The sequence below is a fragment of the Pogonomyrmex barbatus genome, unplaced genomic scaffold (assembly GCF_055798465.1).
Source record: "Pogonomyrmex barbatus isolate J1 unplaced genomic scaffold, ASM5579846v1 scaffold9, whole genome shotgun sequence".
Taxonomy (NCBI): Eukaryota; Metazoa; Arthropoda; class Insecta; order Hymenoptera; family Formicidae; genus Pogonomyrmex; species Pogonomyrmex barbatus.
The window spans coordinates 5496186-5522026 of NW_028297193.1; the positions used below are offsets into that span (position 1 = coordinate 5496186).

The 25841-nt window shown below is 33.4% G+C and overlaps 1 protein-coding gene across 4 annotated transcripts in view; it reads left to right on the forward strand.

The window, feature by feature from the left end:
- The window catches only part of LOC105427852 (GTP-binding protein Di-Ras2), a 95431-nt gene that overhangs the window by 23504 nt on the left and 46086 nt on the right, over nucleotides 1-25841 (forward strand). For all 4 annotated transcript variants that reach the window (XM_089084988.1, XM_089084990.1, XM_089084989.1 and 1 more), the window contains exon 2: nucleotides 3446-3485. The gene's annotated coding sequence lies outside the window, so the exon portion shown is untranslated. The remainder of the gene's footprint in view (nucleotides 1-3445; nucleotides 3486-25841) is intronic.

Sequence of the window (25841 nt, forward strand, 5' to 3'; positions counted from 1 at the left end):
CGCATCGTCGAGGACATAATTACACGAGCCACGAGCCGAGAAATACGTCGAATGCCACACCTATATCATCCTCGTTAAGTGTCGTCCTCGTCAAGTCGCACGATTCCCGTCTCCCTCTTTGATGATGATCGTCGCGAAAGCCCCCGCACATCTCTTTCTCTTTTTTTTTTCCGAATCGTCGTTCTCAATCCCCCCCCCTCTCTCTCTCTCTCTCTCTCTTCCTCCATCTCGCTTTTACGCGACACATGTCGGTCAGCCGTGCAATACACAATGACGGAAAACTCGCGCGATGCGAACTTATAGTACGAACTTGGCAACAGCGACCACGAGAGAAAATCAATGGGGCCTTTTAACCCTCTCCTCTGTGAGAGCTTCCATGGGGAAAAAAAAAAAATCACCGCGGACAAGTGCCCGAATCGAGTTTCGTCGTTTATTGTTTATCGGTTAATTGTTAGGATTTTTTTAATCAAAGGGATGCGCGCTACGCTCTCTCGCGTGTTAAAGAGAATGGCACTAGTAATCATGTATATAAACGAAGCTTATTGATTTACATTCGTTCCACGTATCAAGCGTGAAAGCACAATAGAATTCCTCTACAAAAAAAAATATCGAACAATTAATGAAGTTTTCACTATCGAGTAACCGAGGCGATTTCTTCCAAACTTTCCCCGCAGCCTCAGTACATAAAAAATATTAGTATAATAAAAATATTAATATAAAAAATTAGTTTAAATTTACTCATTCTTACACTAATAACACTTTATTATTATTTTTTAATTTTCTTAAATTACTATTTCTTAAACTTCTTAAATCGTTCGTTTATAATTCTTCTAATAAATTGCATATAATAACACAGTAGAGAAACAAAGAGATGATAATCTTAATCCTTTGACTCGCGAGAGGCAATTTAACAATGTTATCGGGGAAAGGCGAGAGATTGTGATAAGCACGTAATAAAAGAGATTAAGATAAGATCACTCTGCATGTCGCACTAAATACCGTATTAAGTAGCAGAGATTACATTTATGCACAAACATGGGATATTTGGAAAATGGCTCGTCCTTCGCTTGATGACAGCGGCCAAGTGTGTCACGTGTCACCTTTTCGCGTCAACAATAATATGCAGTGCAATAATATGCAGTATAAATAAAAGCATAATTTAAGCGAGATGTAAGGTTAACGCTCTGTTAACTTGATAGGTAGGGTCGCTATACTAATCGATGTGAGAAAACCGTGATGAGGAAGCGAGGGTGTGGCGTTAATTGAACGTTATCGCTGATTAATCGATGGCATTCAGGAATATGTATACACGATGGAATTATGATACACATCGGAGAGCAGGAATTGCGATAAATATCGACTATTCCGCCCGTATATTCAAAATATAACTTCAACTATATATATAAATAAAAAAAGATATTTACACACATCTATAAAATATCGTATAAACAATATTTTTTTTATTTTTATATATATTATTATATATATTATTATTATATATATTATTATTATATATATATATTTATTTTTATTATATTTTTATATTTATTTTTTTATTTTTTGTCTCCTACGTAAAAGTGTAATTTCAATAGAAATATACATGTGTCACTAAATATAGAAATTCAGAAATAAATATAGATTTAATAATCGTATATATATCGATATGCAGACCTATTCTGCGGATTTATCCATCAAGGGATAAAGGGCTCTCGTATCAGAATCTCTTGACTAGAAGTACGTGCTTGTGCTCTCAACTCGAAAAATATTTGTACGATCTGCGAAGAAGAAATATCGCAACTGATTTCGATGTAACAATAATTTATAGTCTTCCGACGGAATTTATTCTGTCAAAGGGGAATATCATATCAATTACATTGTTTATTAGATTTTTACCTGTTTTTCTTATCGGCGAAAGAGTTTTTATCTCATTTTCGCCGGTAAACGCAAAGCTACCAGTAACGATTCCCGGAATGTTTATGACGTCTGCTAATTTAGATTGAATTGTCGAGGACGCAATTATAAGATCTTGCCCAGCGAGCAATTCAAAACGAGTTTCTCCCTTCGCGTAAAACTGTTGTGAAATTTCAGATTACTCGTGCAAGACATTTTCATTAACGCCGCTATGATTGCTCATAATTACGAATTAACGTCGTCATATATACTTGATGAGATTTTCTTATATACTTATTGATTTATGATACCGAAATTTATGATACATTTCATACCTCTTAAATTTTTACAAACGGTATGTAAAAAAAAAACAAATATAAAATATTTTTATATTTGTTTTTTTTATATACCGTTTGTAAAATAACCATGAAATATTTTTTTTCCGTAAAACTTATTAAAAAAAAGAAATATATAATAAAACGCAGAAATATATACGTGAGATTGTTATAATTGTTATAAATCGTTAATAAAAGATTTCTCGAGAATAAATTGTGCGACAGACCTGACAATTCCAAGCTAATTAACGAAACACAATATTTATTTAAACGATTAATTGAAATTTTAATTTAACGCTTCATTATCAAGATATTTAATATTCTATATTAATTAGAAAATTGTGAAAATGATAATATCCATTAAATATTCGTTTAAAATATCACTCTTAAATTTGTTAAAAAACGTAATTCAAAACACGAGCAAAAAAATCTATCCTGCATTGAGGGTCACAACAATAAAAAGTAACAAAAATTCATATATAAAAATGGAAAAAAAAAAACAAAAAAAGGTAAATTCCTATAGAAATAATTTATTTCATGACAATAACACCTGACAATGGCAATGTACTCAATTTCGTTTTCGTGCAATTCTGAAAAAGCAACGTTTCACGCTCGATTTGTTTTGAAGACATTTTTGAAGAAGCTACTCACGAAAATTAACCTGCGCAATGTCGCTTCTGTCTCTTCTCGGAGATATAAAGCAGGACGTTGGTTTACCAGCAAATCGGAGGGGAGGTTTCTTTCTCCACTTGATCCATGAGCTCATTTAGAAGCTTAGAAGAATGTCGCTTCTTTCCGGCTTTTTTTATGAACGGTCCAGTCCCACAAGATGCCAAGATGTAATCCCACTATGTAATATAGATCTCATGCAACATCTTTCTCTCTTTCTTTACTCTTATCTTTAGCACTGGTATTCTTCTTTTATAATTTGTTACTGCTGAATGAAGTATTATTGATTCACAGTGCAAAATGATGAGACATTTGCCTCTTTATTTATCCCTGTAAATTATGTCTATCGCAAAAATATAAAAATTCGAATGTTTAAACAAAAGCTTTTAGAAGAAATGCAATATAATTTTTTTATTTCTTTTTTAACATTTAACTTTTTAACAACATGAACTAAAAAGGATAAATGCATAGCGTATAATCTCATAATAAATATATAATTTTTAATATACTTTTCCAACATATTCTAATAATTCATTTTCTTTTATTTACAGAATCAACTTTCTTGGATGGAATATTCTGCGTAATTTAAAGGTAAGTTTCGAGATGACTTAAAAAAAATTCTAAAACAATGAATTAGATAAATTCAAATTGGGAATTTACACAAACTAAAATAATTCAGGACACTTTTTTTTTAAACAAGCAATTAATTGCAAAATTAATTCTCGCATAACATAATTCTTACTTTCAATCAATCTTTATAAAAAAATCACATTGTACATTCCACATTATTCGCAATTCGCTGCGCGAATTCCTTTTTCTGTCTACATTTACTCTTTTTTCCACGTGGCTGGAGTCTCCATCAAAGTTTATGACGTTGACTCGGCGTTTCATTTCGAGAAGACTTTATCGCCACCGAATACACTTTCGCAAAGGCAATCACGCCGTTCGTTACCTCGTATGCAACTAAGTAATCGAGCTTGTCGATAGCTTTTGCTCAAGTTTACTCGGTAAACACGAAGGGGTCGACCGGTATATATCTCTTTCGCACAGTAGGACGCGTACCATAAGGCAGCGCCTTCGGGATTAAATCACAAATGTGCCGTCCTCGCGCGCGCAACGCGAGATTAGCTGATCGGCCGATTCGCGCGCGAATTTCTCGCAATTTCGAATTCGAATTACGAAGAGAAAAATTCTCACGCGACGATCACGCATCACGTTGATCACGAACCGAGACGCGACGGACCGTGACGGATGCGCATAGGACATGCACCAGGATATGCTGTCTCGGGACGCCGTCGAGCGTGTTCCGAGATTTCAATTTAGAAAAATTTGCTCGCGACTGCGCCGTTTCCATCAAGTTCGATGGACAGACGTACTCTTTTATCGTATTTCATTTTATGATAATTTTTCACCTCACGATTATTTCCTACGCAACGCGCGGTCGGAATCGGACGTCGCGTCTCGACGTCACGTCCTCCTATCCGTCCTTTAAGATTGTCCTGGAAACGGACAATAGTCGCCGATAACGGTTACTTCCCGAAAGAGAAAAAATAAAACGTCAAACTCTCGACAGGATTCGTTACCGGAGGTTTTGTCCCTTTGTTTGATCCGAGCGTATCTCCGCAATAATTTCAGTTAGCCAGGCGACGTGAAAAGATTGAGTGGCACACGGCGGCTCCGCGCCTCTATTATTAAACGGAATCGCCGCTTCGTTTTCCGACAATTGTGTAACTGCTGCTTCTAAACCGAGCCGTTCGTTCGCATCGCGGCTGTGAATGACGCTACCGGTTTTGCTCGTTTCATACTTGTCCAACTCTCCTTCCCGGCAGCGATGGCGGCTGGCTCGCTCGCTCGCTTGCTTGCTTGCTTGCTTGCTTGCTTGCTTGCTTGCTTGCTTGCTTGCTTGCTTGCTTGCTTGCTTGCTTGCTTGCTTGCTTGCTTGCTTGCTCGTCCGATAAGAATTCCGACGTGGCTTTAAAATTAATGGTTTTCAACCACGAAGGCTGACGGCGATCGCTATTGACATCGCGCGCCCGAACACAAATGAACAGGTAGTTGTGCGACTCGCGTGCGCGTGAAAATAATTAAACTCGAGAACGAGTTGCGCGCGTGCGGTGCCGATCGATAGCTTCCGTCAAAGCCCGCGTTTTTAGAGTTGTCGAAGGAGCCCCGAACTATAAAATAGCTTTCGGTAACTGTTTTATTATCAGCGATGTATAAACAGATACTATTTTTCCCTTTTCTTTTTTCCTCGGAACGCCCTTTCCCGCCCTACCGGCAGATATGCGGCATTTATCAAGGAAATCCTCGCAATATATGTCGAGACTACCGTGCAAAATGCCCGAGATTCGTTGGATATTCTTTTAATCAACAAAAAAGAAAAATTAAAAAAGGATATATCTCTCTATTTCAAGGACTGGACGGCAATATCTCTGAATTATTTATCCGTAAGAATCAAGTTGGGAAATTAAATGCCAAGTATAAACGAATATAACAAGACTCAGATGGATAAAATCTTTCCTTTCGTTAATTGAATCTTCCTTTCATATAAATTTAATGTAATTTTAAGATATTAAGATATTTGTTTCTCTGGAGTCTTGAAATTCAAGTTAAATAATCAAGTTTTCATGGCAAGAAAATCAACTTGTAATTTATGAAAAAGGATCCCTTCAAGAAATCATGTGTAACTGTAAAAGTTAAAATCTGCGAATTGTTTCCCCGAATATAAGAAACAATGGCGGTAACTTGGTTCAAACGAAATGTTCGCTTCTCGGCGGAATGCGAGCTATCGATATTCGCGAGCTATCGATATTCGCAAGCTCTCAGAGTGACTAATGGCCCGAACCACTTGTTGAAAGCGAATCAACCTGAAACGCTCGCGTTTCGACAAGATCTTTGACTCCACGCTTCTTGAATGCATATCCTTTTTCATCTCAAGTGTAAAGCAATCTAGCTCGCGAAACTTCGCGAATAAAATGTGAAATTATAACGATAGAAGTTGCATTCGATTCTTTAAAATATTCATTACTTATCCATTCAAGTAAATTACTAAATATTTAATTTATTCTGCGACATCTATCTACTTAAAATTCTAAAAAAAAATTATCTAATTATGTAATTTATAAAAAAATATTGCCTAGATAAATATAATGCATATACTCATAGTTATGAAAATAATTCTTTTATTAATGCAAATTGATATTTATTTCTAATCTATTCGAAAATCAACTCTTTTTATAAGCAGTTTTATTTACATGCTTTTTACAAACTCTTTTTATTGCTGTTTTATTTAAAATTTGCTAGCTTGTTATCTTTGTCTAATTCAATAAAAGAAAAAATTTCTTTTGTGCAAAGAGTCGAATAATCCTTATCGAGACAGGAACAAATATTTCATTTTAATTGACGCAAGTATATTTGACAGAAAACGATGAGAATTGCGAAAATAAAATTTTTGCGATTGGACGTATGAGCGAATTGAAGTATCAGAGGCGAAGACCTGTGTCGATTATTCGCAAATGGTGATCGAAAAAAGATTTGCCGTTAGTTGCTTACGCGCACATGGCGATTTTGTAATCCAATATAATTTACATAACCGTGTTCCCACTGAAGCTTACAACGAATCCTACAACTGTTCGAAATCGGCAAATGCAAAGATGTTGCTAGATTGCGAGAGCCATAAATTTTCTTCCTTTCACTTCGAATAAAAGAATTAAAAGGTGAAAATAATAATCTATCAATAATAGAAAGCCTCTCCGATACTTCGTTTCGATGTAACGAATATCGAATTATATGTCTAAAAAAAAAAAAGAAAAAAAAACAGAAATGAAATGAATAAAAAATGGGGGGGGGGGCAACAAAAAATTAAATGACAATACGTCTAAATAAATTTAAATTGCAAAATGTAAAACCCTAGAAACCCTAGAAAATCACTATAGGAATACAAAATCTCTCTCTCTCTTCCTCCTCTCGCGTTTAGAAATAAAATTTTTTTATCTGAGGTGAAATACACCACGCTTGTCGGCGCACACGCGACCTTTTATGTAATAATAAATAATAAGGTAACTGTCGCGCGCATTTCTTCTCTCTGGCCGCGACGAGATAAAACGGCTTGATATCCTCCCCCCAACCCCCGCGGACGAGAATAGATGGCGGATATGCCGACGACAACTTCGCGGTGTATTTTATAGGAACTGTTATATCCCGCGCCACATCACTTTTCATACGTTTATTCTACCGTGTTGTTCTAAACGCGGTATTTTCATCAACAGAAGTGTACTTCCTCTAAATAAAATAAAAACCGCTTGTACTTTCCGCCTGTCGTTCACCACGTAGTTTACCGTGATTGTGTAACTTTACGAGAATAACAGATACGTTACGTCGTTAGCCTCTGTAATTTATTTTTTATCTCTTCTTCCGATTTTGATTTTCTTCTTTCTATATGCTGCTTTTTTTCCTTCAGGATGTCTACTCAAACGCGAAAAAAAGATTCCCTGAAAATTCTCAGGATTTTTAAGGCAATTTGTTAAAAATTCCAGATGAAACAAGTATTTTTAAATATATCTTACAAATAAGTATATATTTATTGTGCAAAATCCTTAATATTTTTCATTTATAAAAGTTTATAAATCATGAAGTAAAATTAAGAATCACTCGAGTTTCAGTAACTAAATTTCAAAATTTTGAAAGAAATTATAAAGATTCTAAAAAATAAATATTTTATATTGCATATTTTATATTACAGTTTTCAAGTTTTATTTTCAAAAATCACAAACAAAAAATTATAATGCATAATCTGAACAAAATTCAACTTTTATGAAGCTGTTAAAATAAATATCCGTCTTCATTAAACAAAATGCATGCAACACGAAATCGTTATCGATACTAAATATTGGATTAATCGTAAAATGTTTCGATATTTAAAGTGGATAAATCCACTGTTATCATTAACAATTCAATCGGTAAACTCTCGATTATAATACAAAGACAAAATATTAAAACAAGCAAGTTCAAAAAAAATTCCCTGATTTTCAGTAAAATTCAATAAAATTTCCCGATTTTTCGAGATATGAATAAATTTTAAGAATCTCTAAGAATTCCAGGTTTCCCAGGTTTTTCCAGGTAGATATTTGTTTTCATTCTTTCATATCACGTTCAATTAACGTCGAGCGAGAATTGTAAAATAGTTAAAAATTAAAACCTACTACATTTCTAGGAAATACATTTCGAGAGCGCGCTTCTGGCAATCGTCCGACAGCGAAAAATTGTTATCGAGCGGCTTTAAAAAGCCTTCAGGTCGAGATCCACTCGACCCTTCACACAGAGGGGTTTGCCTAACACTCTTTTTCGAGTACCAACCAGCTGCTAAACTTTCCCGTGGAGCAATCATAATCGAAATATAATACGGCGTCGCAAAGACCGGTCAGCATATTATTTTTATCCTTTGACCATCTTTTTTTCCGTACGCTTAATTACATCTACCCCTCACGAGTTATAATTAAACATTTCGTTCTTTAGCTGCGATCATCGTAAACGTCTAAGAAAAATGAGAAATAAACTAAGAAAATTGAAAAAAATGTAGGTTTTTAAATACATTATGTGCGTGTTGATTATCGGAATACGTATTATCCAATTATTCGATAAACAAATCCTTAATGCATAAATAAAGATTACCAATATTCGAATATAAATGTTACATATGGATCCGAATACTAAATAATAATAAGTTGTTGCATCACCCTATTCCCTTTAACACGTATTAGAAAAACGTCGAACTTCTTTTATGCATAATACTTATGTATACAGGGTCACTTTTTATCGCATAATCAATATCGAAAGATGCTGCTGAAGTTTCTATTTTGAAGTTCAACCTCACCTTTTTTTTCAAAGCGTTACCGTGCGACGCGCAAATTTGTTCTCCCGATTAAAACTTTGATGTGGCAGACACGACGTGCAAAATCGGCCGCCAAAGTTCCGTCGTCGGGCACATCGGGAAGGAGGAACCTCATTTATGTCCGCGGGGTGGCCTCGTCGAGGACCCCTGACCCGGTTTCGTGTCCGTATCTTTGAATCGACACTGGAGGACTTTACTCCCTTCCCCTCCCCCTCTCCCTCGACGATGGAATCCACCATCGCGTGGAAAGAGCGTTAGGCCTCGAACGAACTCGCAAGCAAGCTCGCAACCGTTTCTGGCAAATCTGCACCACCCTATGACGTGATTTCGTGCTGAGAATTCCCGCCTCCGCCACCCTACGAGTTGCCTCTTTAGCTCTCAGGACTAAGTCAAACGTATTTCAAGAACGTAATAAAATCGAGGGGTGAGCCGTGATTTCGCACGAACCTCGCGCGACATACACAGTCGATTCGATTCACGCTTTTCAATAACCAAAGTAAACGAAAATAAACGAAAAAGTACTAAATATCTTAGAGAAAATAACAAATTTTAAGAAATAATAATTTAAACAGAAAAACTCTTATCCAACGTTGTGCAATTATTTTTTAACAATAACTTCAAGATAGCTATTTGTAAATGTCTGTGCATTTATTTATTTTTTTTTTATTTTATAAAAATTTATATAATTTTTATTTATTCTATTTTATTTTTAAGTTTATGATTTTACGAACAATTTCTTCCTGTAAAAGCACGTACGATTATTGAATTTACACATAAAATGTGATGAGTGCATATTTATCATTTTACATATTAAAGTACTTAAGTAAATGAATAAGTTTCTTATAAAACACGTATTAGATAATAAAACGACAACAGACGGAGCGATATTTAATTTAAGCCACACGGAATAGTAATCGCTAATTAATAATAGATGACATTTCTAAGGATAACAATGTCACAATATGCGAAACATCTCGCATCTCAAACATCATGGTGGAAATGCGAAGCAAACAGCACATTGACCTCGTGTATGTATCGGTAGTGCGGTAATTTTGTATACACAATCATCATGCGTGAGTCTGAATATCTAACGTTACACCGAAATGTAACATCCCTTTTATAATAAATGTACGCCAAACATTCTGTTCCGGTTTTATGTTTCAAATTAGTGAGTTTTATGTTTCAAATTAGTGGGTTGATATTGACATACATTGTTACCCGTGATAACATTTAACTTCTGTCGAATCTGAATGCGTTTGGAAATGTAATAAATATACTTAAATATCTAAATTTTAAATATATTTATAATATAATGTATTTATATGCAGATAATCCCTATTTTTTTTTAAAATACGAAACGATTTTCAAGAATAAGAACTTTTAAATTCAAATCAAATAACAAAACTGCTTAAAAATCGACAATAAAACTCAATTAAAATCTTATTTAGCGAGTGAAATTGCATTTAACATATTTTACATAAAAATTACAGGAAAACGCATCTGATGTTCACAATATCTTTAATTTTCTCTAAGGAGATCCTCGTGTTTGATGAAATATAAAACAAGATTGTTTTATATATATATATATATATATATATATATATATATATATATATATATGATATGGAAATTAATTAATAGATCAATAACATCTAAAGAAACTTTCATTGACTTTTATAACGTTTCGAAGATATTTAATTTTAAAAATACAAAATTTTACATTATAAGTGCATAATCTTATCTCCATGGGGAAGGGTTGGGAGATTCAAACTTCTCCCGAAATTTAAAAAAAAGTTAAAGTTATGATTTATAAAATATTTTTTTAATTATAATATTTTTTTCATTCAAAATCAGGAACGAGGAGATATTCTAAGCTCTAAAATATTTAAAAAAATAATTTATTATCGCAAAAAATTAACAAATTGGTGAAGCCTTTTCTCAAAAAAAAATTCTAGGTTCACACCTATGCTTATATTTTCTCTTAATTTGAGACGCTTACATATAAAACAGAAATTTAAAAATTGTAATTACAAAGTAAATGTTTCATTTTGGTAAAGCTTCATCGATTTTAATTAATAACTGTACAGTTTAATGGAAATTTATATTCTTCGATGAAGAAAAACAAAAATATTTGTCAAATGGAGCAAACACGAATGGACACGAAGTATAAAGTAATATATATTTGATGTAATAAATAAAAATACAATAAATTTATAATGAAAAATATTAATTTATATATTTTTAATTCAAACTTTCTTTAATTTATCATTTTTTTAAGATATAATAATAAATAAATATTATGTTCATATTTCTATTTCTATTTTCTGCTATTGATACTTACTTAAATGAGCGTCTCATAACTTTTATTTTAAAAATATTTAATAACATGTAAAATTAACGATGATTATGTAAATTGACATTAAACGAAATAGATATTATTGATAATATTTCAATATTATGGTTTTATTCGATTTATACAATTTAGAAAATAAACTATTTATTAATTAGAAAACAGCGCTTGAATTTCGTTAAATACAACGAAGAATAAATCATATTCCCGAGAAATTGTGACGTGAGTGACTCTCACCATTTAATGGGGTCACTTTTGCAAGCTGTTTTATCGTTATTACATCTCCGAAACAAAGCGATCGGTCGGGCTGTTGCGTAGCCGCGCTGTTTTTTTCGTGCCGCTGTAACTTTGCCACGAAAGAATCTTGTATAAACTGTAACGACCCCTCTAACAGTCCCAATCTCCCAATCTATTACGGATAACGCTTAGCGCCGGATTAACACGGCGGGAAACTCGAGGCGAGCACCTTCGAGTCTTTGTCTTTCTCTCTCTCTCTCCCTCTCTCTCTCGTCGAAAGATCCGTGAAACGTAATAAACTCGCAACGTGGTACCCACCGGCGACGGAATTGCGTATTTCTACGGGAGTGAAGGTAAACGAGAGAGAGAGAGAGAGAGAGAGAGAGAGAGAGAAACCGAGCTTCTCTCTTTCTTCTTAAAGTGGATCTACTTTTGCGTGTCGAGCGAGATGTAATAAGCGAATGGCGATCTCATTAAGCGCGTCATTCGTTAACCGTCGCTCTCTCTCTCTCTCTCTTTCTCTCTCTCGGTTAACGAGGCGAAAGAGGCACACAATAATTGTTGAATGTCCTGAATCTCGTATCGAAAATTTTATATCGAGATATCGATATGTGATATAAAAAATGATACGAATTCTGTACAATTTGCGCAAAACGTTGATCTTTTTTTTCTTTTAAGCGTTCTCCAACCAGTCTTTAATTTTCAAAATTATATTACGCACTCGATAATTCGAGCATCTTTGAGATGATTTTACTTATCAGGGTTTTTTTCACCCGACATATTTTTCAACGCGTCAACGAGCTTCCGGCTGATGCAAACTCGAAAAGCGCAATGAGAAAAAAAGGCTGACAATGGCTGTCCGCGCGTACTTGGTACCAGTCATAATTTCCGTTGCAGCGTCGAAGAAGTGAAAGGAAACGAGAAAATCATCTGGCAGAAAGAGAGAGAGAGAGAGAGAGAGAGAGAGAGAGAGAGAGAGAGAGAGAAAGAGAGAGAGAGACAGAGGAAACGGAACACCGAGTTCCTCTGTAAAAATGTAAAAGACATTCCTGCATATTTTATACGCTCAGTATTCCTTCACCTCTCCTCCTCCACCCCCTTGCCCTCTCTCTCTTTCTCTCGCATTATTTCTCAGCACATCTACATTATTCGCTACTGGAAACTACGATTATCGGGGCTTTTGCTCGCGCACGTGACGGAAAGCCGTGGCGGGATGTTCGCAGGCGTGCTGCGAACGGGGCGATAGTGTAATCTCCCTCGATCCAGGTTACCTTAACGTTGCGACAAAGCATCGCCATGTGTGTGTATGTGTGTATGTGTGTGTGTGTGTGTGTGTGTACGTATGTATGTACGTGGCGTATTAAACAAAGGAGGAAACGAAATTGCACCGGCGGGAATTGCATCGACGTCAGTCAGCGCGTTTTCTCGAGCGAGGCGCGTGCGAGCGCGCGCCCAATCCGGGAAAGCACGAAAATCGCTCCGATTTTACGCCCCCTCCGTCCCGCATTCCCCCTGGGATTGGGAATGCGACGGCGCAAAGCACCGTCAGATCGGCCCGCGAATTCACAATATTTTTGAGAAACTGTGAAACTAGACTAGAACTACGATTATCCCTTTTTTCTTCGACACATCGGTGTGTGTGTGTGTGTGTGTGTGTGTGTGTGGGGGGGGGGTGTATGTGTGTGTATACACTTCCGCTGTCAATTACTTTCGATATCTTATCGATTCTGATATTGCCATTAACGTCGAACGTTAGTCGTGATATATGCAATAAATATGCATGAAGTTATGGATTGACCTGATACGATCCATTGAAGCATCGCTACAGGTGCGCCTGTTCCCTTCGGAGATTTTAGACACGAAGCGTTCGTTATTACGATTGAATATATTTAATAAAGGAGGAAATCAAGGAATAACAATACGAACAATAGAACGATTGTTGAATAATAATCAAGCATGATAAGATGGATCTGAGAATAAATCATTCATAACTATCGCCCGCTCGTCTTTTCCGCCGCTTCTGAAAAGCGATGTCTTGACATTTGCGCGTTCCGATTGATTTATAATTTCTCATGGAAACGCGCGTAAAAAGCCGAGGAAAATCGAGAAAAATAGACTCAGCACAACAGCCAAAGGTCACCCACTTATAAAAAAAGATGCAACAAATATAATAAGAAAAGAATGTTAGTGCAGGTACTTTTGAATACCAATTTTTATCTTTGACAATTATATTTTATATATATAAATAACGAGTATTCTTGAGACAATTTGTTATTCAATCATTATTCGTCACATGTATTATTAAAGGGATGCTGAACTCGTCTATATCGAGCAGCATATAATAATCTTTGAATCGGTTTAATTTTATATTAATTTTATAGATTTGGAAATTTCTTTCCACAATTAAAGTTTATGCATCAATACGTGTCTAGCATATGAATTTCGTATAAACAAAAAACAAGAAAAATTTTTATTTAATTTAGATCTTTGTTACATTTGGTACTTTAATATGGCGTCCAAAGCCACTATCAAGTCGCATCAATATTTGCTTTATATAAAATTTTAATATAAAATTTTACAGTCTGCATTTACAAAACTGATATTGTTAGACTAGAAGATTATATAAAGAAACAAGATTGAGTTCTTAGAATTAAGCTGAATAAAAAATGTGACACAAAAAGTCGACACGAAAATTTGTTCATGTGAGTGCAGAAATCTATGTATGAATGTATGTATTTATAAATATATCTATACATATTTAGATGTGTGAACATTTCGTCAGAGTTCGCTCGTCCGTTCAGCATCATCTTGAATCCAAAAAAAAAAAAAAAAATATAGTTTTAAGACGTTTCGAGATTATTTCTTATCGCGCAGCTGTCACCGAATTTTAAGGGAGACGTCTCACCCTCACGACGTTCGTCGATCATTCGCAGCTGTCACGTTTCGGGTAAATCATTAACGGAGACGACGGGATTAATGTAGCCGATGTGATAACCCTCGAAAGTAACGGCGCGATCAATATTGGTTCTTTATTATCTACATTTTTTCGCATTATGTCGAATAGAGGATACGAGGGGGGGGGGGGGGGTGAAAGCTATCGGTTTCATACGCTCGTCGTGTTTTTGGACGGATATGTCGTGTCACCCTGCCGGATTTTCGCGCGAGAGAGATTGACGTGCCTCCACGTGGAACGCGCGCATTCGTCACACCATCAGTCACCATTCATTGTATAATACAATATACGAGATTCGATGCGCTTCCTACATCTCGCCCTTGTCAGTCAGACGCGAAAAGGAGAACACGAGAGGCGTATCTCTCGCGTGAGCGTGTAAGAAAGTCGGTTAATCGTGAACGGAAGGTTTCCCTTTAGGGGTTGCTAACGGCTCGTTTGTAATCACGTGGAAATCAGAGCGCGTGGTTAAACCAAAACCGATTCGCTAATGATCGATTCCTTTCTTTCAATTTAATTAAATTTGAAATTTACCTTTTGCGAAAATATCCTTGTGTCAATAGCGCTACCATTAGTGGTTACAATGAAAAGCAATATCGAAAAGAATATTCATTAAGCTGTCGCGAATGATCTGTATATATATATATATATATATATATATATATATATATACACTCTCTGAGAGATGTAACAATAATTTAAGTTTTATAAAATCTAAAAATAATCTAGATTTTATAAAAATTTAAATAATAAATTTTATTCGAACATGTTGCTTAATGAAACGCGCGCATAATGTTTTTAAATAATTTTTGTTTCATTTCAATAATTTTTCTTAAAAAAATAAATCTCTAAATTACATGAAGAATTCATAAGTCAAGTTTGTTCATTATATCGCGCAATATTTCATATATCAACCCTCATGAAAAAACTATTAGTTGTTAATAATTGCTTAAATAAATTATCAAATTATAATCGTCTAAATAAATTATATATTTTATCAATTATATATTTTAAAAATAAATTATAAAAGATATAATTATCGATTATTAATAAATATCTAAACGCGCTAAAATGAATCACGTATTAACGATCGAGAATGTGTTTCCATGTATTTATGGAGAAGACTCGTGAAAAAGGACTTACTAAAACGTCAACGTTATTCGAAGGACGAGCGAAAATAAGAGATCATAGTCGTTACGTGCCGCCAAAGGATCTTGATTTTACGCTATTTTTTCAAGAAGGAGGACGAGGTTTCGACGAAGAGATACTGAAGACAAAATGGGAGAAGAGAAAACTACCACGAGGACTCACTGAAGGGAGTTCGGGGGTGGATACCTGGCGTCGTTGTTCAAACCCCCCCTCCCTCCCCCCGGTCGTTCTCGGAGGACGAGCGCGCGAAGTGAGAGAATATATCGTAAGACTCGTAAATTTCAAGACTGTCAAGTAAAAAGTCAACCCCTTTCCCCGCTGATCCACCGCTCTGCCACGTGGAAGAAATTGGGAACTATCTCTCGGTCTGACGAAGGACACTGTTCTCTTTTCGACGAGGACACGTCCGCAACTTCAGGATTTAGGTATCTTAAATTGCCGAGTCGTTTACGCAGTTTCAGTTATTTCCGAATAGTGTAACATTAACGTTTCTTTATCGTATCTTGTTCATTTTTTAGTATCTCACCCAATCGTATAATGTCACGTGATCTCTTTGGTCAATCATCCGCGAGTTACTGGATTTTTTGATAAATTATGCGACTATATAAAACATGCAGTCAAAAATTGTTCTGTATTATAATATTGAAAAAATATTTTTAATACACCTGTTTATGCAATTTTCATTATATCATTTATATAATTTTATTTATCCCATTACCTTTATCGATACATTACGTATTACGCATATTCATTTCGCGGAAATTCATGGAAATTATATTAATTAACAATGTTTCTTTAGTATCTTTTATTTATAGTATTTCGCCTAATCGCATAACGTCGCATGATCTCTTTGGTCAATCTATTAAATTATCTATGAGTTGTTGGATTTTTTATTACGCGAATATATAAAATATGCAGTAATTATAATTGTTCATTATAATATTGAAAAAATATTTTTAATATGTGTGTTTATGCAATTTTCATTGCAAAATTATATTATTAATTTGTATAATATATCCAATCACTTTTGTCGCCGCATTGTGTATTATGCATATTCATTTCGTGGAAATCCATGGAAATTATAATAATTAACATTTTTAATTAAGAGCATTTTATAAAGAGAGTCTGATTGACAAGTAGATTATTGAATAAATCAATAAATTGCAAATACATAATTATTAAAAAAAAACTTTAATATTCGTAAAAGCATTAATATTTCTTACATACAAATTGTGTTCGAAAAGAGTGCATTTAAATAAACAACAGCTTTAATAGCTATTGAAGAAGAAGAGCAACAAAAGGAGAATGAGCAAAAGGGGATCTGATAATGGTGTTAAAATTATTCGTAATATGTAATGTCTAATCACGATGTGACATATTATTTAGTAATTATTGTGCAATTAATTTGAAGCAGTCGTTTATGTGTAACATGCTGGAATATTGCTTTTGTATGGTGAACATTATTCGCCGAGCGTCGTTGATAATTAGCCGCTTCTAATTAAGCGATCGTTCGTTCATGGAAAACTCGACAAAACAATAAAAGCATGATATATTTTTCAATATTAATAAACGATTGGAAAATACTATAAATCAGAAAGCTATAAAATCGGATCCGAATGTATTTTAATTTGTTGTTTTAGTTATTTTAGTTTTTATATAATATTGTAAAAAATTAACTATCCATTTGTACATATAAATCTTTAATTTATTATTATGTTATAATGGTCTTTTTTCGCTTTAACTTTTAATGAAAAATAGCGTAGAAATGAACAATTTTAGTAATTAATAAACAGAAGTTGTTGGTTAGAAACCTGGCTTTTAATTAATATCATATTTAGATTGTAGAACAATTATAATATAAATACTCCATTTCATTAATGAAGTTCTGACATAATCAAAGCATAAATAATTATAATATTCAACTTTTAGTGATCAGAGAATTAGACACAATTTTTAGCTTCCCTCCGAATAGCTTTTACTAAAAAAATAAAAATTACAAAATTTATAATGCAATATATACAATATTTTGTATAAAATTATTTTAATATTTATCATCTCAACGACTTACTACAAGTCTTTAGATAGTTATCCAGAAAAAAAAAAATCTCTCGCTAATTAATTTCACTTTTGTAAACTTACCAAAGACTTGTAAAGAATTTATTTATCTTATTAACTCACGACCACAACATGTCGAGGTCAACGAGTTACGAAACCGGGTATAAGTGCATTAAGCAAACTGTAAACTTTTTCCAATTTTCAATATATTTCATTCTCCACCACACACAAACTTTTTTGGAGAACAGGTTGCAGGCTGCTTGACGTGACGTCACGTATATCGTGCATATCTGACCGGGTTCCACGGCGTGCCCGTCACACGTGCATGTTCGTTGGCATGCCAGCACGTTGAGTACCTGTGTCAGCACCAAGGACCGATCTTGCGTGAAACGATCAAAGGCGCGATCACAACCACGTGCGACCGAACCGGGCCGCCTATCTATTTCTACGTCGGGCAGAGAGTTCGCCACCGTAAACGGAGTTCGTCACCGCGCTGTGTCCTTCTGCGTCCGCGGAGCCCTCTTTTTGCCGACCCGTTCCACTCACTCCAAAAGATCTCAAAGCTCATTTATTGGGAAAGTTGCCGTGCCTCGGCCCTTTCGCTCACCCGACGAATTATCAAAGCGACGGCGCGTCATCGCCTTTCTTTGCCGCCTCCGTTTCGACACGACGACACGGGGATTACGTAGAAAGCGCCGTCGTCGCTGACTTTCTTTCGCATTCTTTCGGAGATGTGAGAATATCGGTGATAAAAGCATCGTCACGTATGAGACAACTTGCCGAACTCTCTGTGTAATGGAATCTCGCAGATTCTCGCCCACAATTTCGATTGTGACGCGACAGTTTCGTCAATAAAATTCGGATTACACTCACCACGTTGTTACGTCATGTAAAAATGTGATATAAGAAAAGAAGCGTGTTGTCGACTTTTTTTTTTAACTTTTTATTATATTTCATAAAATCTCTGTGTTCTTGTGTAATTTTATAGATTTAAATTCGTACGTAACACAGAAGCTGACAGAATTCGATATATATTATTATGATGACTTCCATAAATAAATAATAAATAAAATTTAATATATTACGGATCGGTGGGAATGAATGATGAATATGTTACAAAAGAGAAACAAAAGAATTAATAATGGTGATGCTTCTGAAAAATAATTGCATACACGACTTGAGATGTGACATTCTTAGCGTAATTTCAACTTTTCAACTTTTCTGATTTTCCTGTCAGAAACAACATAACTATGCTCGTGTATTTCTTTGACACGAAGATACGTAAAAGGAGACAGGATGGATAAGAGGCGTTATGATAGATAAGACTTGTCTTTGTAGAATCGCGTGCTTTTCGAGAAGGTGCTTCCGGAATGAAGCAAGAGTTATGAAAGACAAGCGAACATTCCATTGTTTCTATCGAAAAGAACCTGATGGTACGAAGAATTTCGCATGTTCACGCTTTATCAAGTTCCAGTCAAATTTATTACCCAAATTTGTTACCCAAATTATATAAGACTCTACTTGACCTAGTTTAAAGTCCCTTTAGGGTTGCATCAAATTTTTAACAAGTATCTATGTGTAAAAAAATATGAAATAATCTTTTTCTTAATTTAATGTAAATTATTTACAAAAAATATCAATATAAAAAGGTTCATCATTTCAAAGATTAAAATTTTTATACAAAGGACTTGAAATTATTTTATGTTTAAGATTACAATTTTCTTGCTTCTAAAAAAATCGACATATTGTTAATTGCATTTACTCATATGAAAATGTTAGAAATTAATATATTTTAATATAATTTAGTCTAAAAAATTTGCTTCGTTAATTTTTTCTTTAAAAAAAAAAAAATAGTATAATAGAAAAATGGATGATTGAATATGCGCTATATCTGTAGTGTAAAAGATGTTTCTCGCTACAAGTACAAGTACAAAGTACAAGAGTTATCATTAATGTTAGCTATATATAGAGACAATTTGATGCATTCTACAAACCCGACATAATAATTTATTATCGTGTCATGTTTGTGATAAATCGTTAAAGCGCATCTCGTACGAAATAATAGCGCGTGACGCGCATATTTCGCGTATAAATAAATACCGTTTACTCTGGGAGAAGATAAATAATGTTCGCAATGCTGGGATAAAAATCGGAATATATTTCTTCAATTGTGACGTAGCTAAAAGGCATATAAATCGCATTATGCTGTTTGCACAACGTTCAAAATATTTATATATGATAAAAGTTTCACAACCAGCATATTTTTCTAATAATATTATTTCGAATTATCCATCTCTGAGCCTTTAAAATAATTAAGTAGATAACAAAACAGTAGATAACAAAACGTTAAAATTTTAAATATTCTCTCGTATCTTTCACACAAAAAAAATTATTTTTTACATTGCTTTTTATCTCCAATATAGATTTTATATTTTTAAAAATTTGTCTCTTGTAAACGTGCGATCTCAAAATAAAAATACACAATAATTTACAATCAATTAATATATATTATAGTTCATTAATAATTTACCGTAATAAATATTTTGTCTTCTAATTTACGAACATTCTCTTGATTCTTTTCCTTTAATTTACCTAACGTATAAAATTTTATAATATAAAAATCCGTCTTATTAATTTTTAATTTATAAAAGTTGACGTATCATCGCTTTACGCGAGAGGATGTGTTTCATCAAATACCGGATGTGAAAGAGACGGAACTATTACATCGATAAATTGATTTAACTTAAACGCGAGCTGTTTTCGCGAGATACGTTGACACAATGCTGCGTTAATACAACATAACGCCACTTTTGGGATAGGGATGCAAAGCGCTTTGACAGAGTGATGAAGGCTCTCCGGATATACATTCGTGAGCTCTAATGGAACTGCATCGCTTCGGGGAATCTCGTTAAACGCGCGAGAAAATAATGGAATTGCTCTTTTTATATAAATTCTACCACGCGCTAAGGGAACGTCGTGTCGCTCGAAAGGGGATTGATAAAAAAGTACCCGTCGGTGTGCATCGACGTAAAACGAGCGATTGGATTCGAGCTGCCCAATTCCACAACTGACTAGGGCAATTACAGCTTCTTCCGCGTCGCGTTTGACAGACGCTTATGGTTACGCGGTTAACACTTACGTAATTACTATATTTCAATATTTCTATATTTCGGTACCTTGTTCGGTTTAAGCTAAATTTTAAATTTTAGAAAATCAGGTAATTTGCATTTTAGAAGAAAGCGTCCTTGCGACATTGTCATAATATTTGAGAAAATATAAGTAGGACATTTAGATAATATACGACTGGTAATATGTAAATGTGCATTAATCATACTGTTGCCAATCCAAGCGGATATGTTTCCATCCGATACCACAGAATTCCCACAGGATGACAATAGTCTACTCGAATGCGCTTTGCGGAGTCCGAATTTCGCGGATTTTCCGCGCGCATTTATTTTCCATGCAGTCCGACCGCTCGAGCGCGATGCTTTTCAGCACGGAGATAATTCTGCAAATTCGATCGACTGGTTTATTAAAAGGTTTATTAAAAAAGTGCCTAAGTGTCCTCTATTTAATTAATACTCTTTAATTAATAATAATTACAATTTAGATATGTATTAATATATATTGATTATTACCAGGGACATTTTAGAATTTTTAGAATTTCAATAAACATATAATCTTTTATTTTATTATATTGTTAAGATTTAGTATTTATCAACAAATTGCAATATTCTCGGCGGCAAAAAAATTAGGTAAACTTTTAAAAATTAATAAAAAGATAGATAAACAAATGCTAATATATCATACATCTAATATTTAATATTATTATTAAATATAATTATTATCTTATGTTATCGAGTGACGTGTAAATTTTATCTACGGATTAATTATCATAACGTCAGCCATCAAATTACTAATCCTTCAATCGAAATAGTTCTAACATAAAATTTACGCTCATAATTTTCACCCGTCCGACAGATAAATGGAACATTGGAAACTTACGCTTCGTAAAGTTCTAATTCTGCGAGAACACTTGCCTTCTGGCAATGAAGCGCAGTCGAAAGTTTCACGTGTACAGTCCATTCGTCCATTAGAAAGGCTCATTTCTCCATATTTAATCTCCTTGAGCAAGACTGCGTATTTCTACCCTAAATTTCGCCATCCGCCTAACATAAATTACGCTGACGAATTCTAAGATAAATTTAATTAGCCTTATTAAGCAGGTGGCGAACAAGGAAATAGACGAGCAGAAGTTTCCGAACCCTCGAGAAAATCGGGATACCGGAGAATATAATGACTGATCGAGACATCCTGAAAGTTTTTACGCAGCCATTTCGACACATTACAAGATTGATTCGGTTGAATTAAGATAGGGCTGAATGGACTTATGGGGTAGCTTATAGCAGCGAAAGAAGGCAAACTGTAAAAGTGAAACATAAAAATATAAACAGGAATCAAAGTAATTCTTTGTGTATATTAGAATACTAAATTTTGTTTCAATTCAATTTATCAGTTTTAACTTTCGCATATCGTTTGCAAATATCATTTTAACTATTTCAAAAGACTGGAATTTGTAAATTAAAAGGTTATTTACATTATATGTTTTTTTTTTTATTAAAAAAAAACTATTCATAAAAGTCATTCTTGTAGTTTCTAAAGTATATGCATGTATATATATATATATATATATATATATATATATATATATATCATATATCATATGTGTATATATATATATATATATATATATATATATATATATATATATATATAGTATCAAAAAAGATTTCTTATGGAACGAGACAGAGCTGAACAGATTTGTGCAGTAGTTTATAGCAATGAAAGAAGAGAACAAATTATGAAACGAACTCTAAAAAATAACGAAAATATAAAGAACAAAGTACTCTTTGTGTGCTAAATTTTGTTTCATAATTTATTATCCAATTTTTGCATATTGTTTGCAAATTTTATTGTAACTATTTCAATAAAAGAATAGAATTTGTAAATTAAAAACTTATCTTATTATGTTATTTTTTTTTTATTTTGAAAAACTATTTGTAAAAAATTATTCTTGCATTTTCTGAAATAAAGATGTATAAAGATACATAACATCTGAAAAAGATTTCCCTCTAGTGTACTTGTTAACAAGATTTCCCTCTAGTGTTCTGTTTTTCCATATGATTTTTGTATACAAATCTATGTACAATAAATGCATATAAAAATACATATAAAAATAGTGACAAGTATAACAACGTTTTGTACACGGATATTTGTCGAATGCAACATCGAGTGAAACATCGCAACTGCGCAAACATTGCAGATATCAATATACGAGTGAGTTGTTACGAGGTTATCGTTGATGGAAAAAACGAAATCGAAAAAAATCGAATAGACGACGCACTAATTAGCGACCTCGTTACTGCCAGTCACAATTGATCGAATCAAAACCAGTTCACTTGACCGATCCTCGCATCCGTCACGAGTTATCGAACTAGCTTTCATTTCCTTTTGGCTTTTCAGTTAAAGTAACTTAAGTGACAGCAAATCGTTCTCACCCGAGGAGATGCCGCAGGAAAAGCCGGCTCGGAAAATACGAGCTGGGAAAAAAGGTAGAAAAACATCATCACGATCGACCGTGAACTATTGAGCGTATAAAAACAAGCCCTAGAAGAATAATGACTTTACAATAATTGAATTGATTATTTTAAGAGAATCGAAGCGCTCGATATATATATTGCAGCGTATCACTGAAGCGTAACTCAATATCTCTTTTTCTATTGCTTAAGAAATCCAGTTTTTTATCAATTTAGCGATCAACAAAGAATTATAGCAATTCGTAAAAAAAAAAAAAGAAAAAAAATCGCTAAAGAGATATTTTTTTTTTCGTGATAAATTTTTATTTTATGACAACATTTCATTCAATTTATTTCTATTTTTCATTGTTGCATCTAAAAATGCTAAGATACAAATTTAGAATAAAAATTTTACGATATTTTTTTTAATTGTTGCAAGATCCGTATTGGATATAATAATTTTTTTTTTTATTTTTAGTATTATAACGACACAATTCACAACATAAAATCCTCTTGTTAATATACTAAAAGTGATTTTAAACTATTTTTTTAGCGTATAAAATATCCTATACAATGTTTCACATGTTCAACATTCTTCGTAAAACAGAAACCCTTTTAATAAAACAGATTATTTCCGAATTACATTACGTCGCGAATATACACGACTTGTTTGCGCTTCCGGAAATGTACGATTTGTAATATAGATGTGTCACGATCTCGATGGTATTCTACATCGTATTTCTACTACTGGCCGTTAGTCATGCTTGTCTAACTATTACGTCCGAGACCAAAGCGAGATTACGAGAAACGAGGAGGTCGTCTCGTCTAATGTGCGAGTCAGACACGTGTGAGCAAATCTCTTGTTCGCAGCTTGGTCCTTTAATGCGACTTAAGTTACACGGGTATTTGCATCTACGCCATGCTTCTCTCCCTTGCCTTCTCTTCGTCAAATAAATTATTGCGAAATTATAGATAACATTATAAGAGAAAACGTTAACGTGACATATGTTTATCATGACACATCTCTATTATATTTTGAGGTTCAGCAAAGTTTTTAGCAGCTAAGTTTTTTTTGCATTAAATATTATATACATTCTTTTATTTCATCAGGAATATATCTTTTCCAAAATAGATATAACGGATGTCAAAATGGATATATGGAAATCGCTGAATGTGATAAAGAGATCGTCAAGTTCATCCTCAGAATATACGATAAATAATATATTATATATACATGTTATAAGTTTTTTAATTTATAAGTTTAAGCGATTTTAGGCTTATTTTTTAATATTTTTCAAGACAATATGGGGCGCGCATATTTGGCGTCATTTTTTTATCTTTTTGCGAAAATATATGTAAAAATTTTTAAAAATTCCAAAGGAAATTTAATTAATGTACAGATATTGTGTAGATATAAATAGATAGAATGAAGAGAAAGAGAGGGAAGGAGAAAGAAAGAACGAACATAATCAAGAGATACGGTAGTGATTCGTCATCAAGTTAGCGCAACGAGAAAAGTTCGTACAATATTTAAAATTTGCTATTAGTAATGCATTTATTTTACATTAATAAATTGCTTACTGTTTAATCAAAATATTTGTCCAATAAAAATCTGATCAATTTATAAAAACTCTCCATCTCATCCATTGCCAGATATATCAAATTGTTAATAATTATTATGTGTCTCAATTATAAGGAGAGAAATATGTAATCAATCATAAATAATCATAAATAATTAGTCACAATATGTAATTAATCATAAATGTAATCAGCATGTTATGCATTTTGTTTTTAAAGAACAAAATGACGTACGAAAAGATACGAAGTTTTGAAGTCAACTAAAAGTCAATTAAAGAATCAAATAAAAAAGATTAAAAAAGAAAATCTAATATCTAGCAAACTCAACAAACAGAAAAGCAATTTTTACAATATCCGATATTTAATTTATCTAAATTAATACAACAAGAGTCCATTTGATTTTACTCGACAATTAATACTTATTTTATCATTGAAGGCGAGACAAACTTCATGATTATTCAAAAATCGCTAAAAATAATTGCATTATTGCCACGTTCTATAGGAAATAATTATTATGATGATTTGATTAAACCAACATCCCTTCGCCGAGTGGCTGGTTAATAATCGACAAAAAGGAAAGTATCTTTCAAGTAGAAAGCGATCTGAACGGTTTTACATCGGATTTCACAGAATCAATCAACGAAAGAAAGTTAAATGATCCGCCGAACATCAGCAAATTTGCTGAAGAAACGAATTCCGAATCTTCCGAACTATCCCTGATAGCAATGGTTTTAGAAACGAGTTAACGACAGCCATTTTTCAAATCTTTAAAAAAAAGATATAATACGAAGATTATATTATTTCCAAATATTTTCGTGATAATTTAATTCATCGTTATCATTGTGTTTAAATCAAAATTCACATGAGAAAATATATTCTTCCGTTATCAAAGACATTTTCTCTTATTAAAAAATACATGGATAGAATGATTTTTGCGGGAAAGTGGTTACAAACGAACATATTTAAAAATGATAAAATACACGCATCTTTTGTTATATATATGCGAATATGAAGAAAAGCCGTGGGTACCAGTTGTTCGAGATACATCAAAACCGACAATCATGAGATTAAAAGATTTGTATCATATTTAGATGTTTTATATTTAAGGAAATAACATTTCTCACTCTCTTTTTGTAATTTTCAACATGTGATGTGACATTTA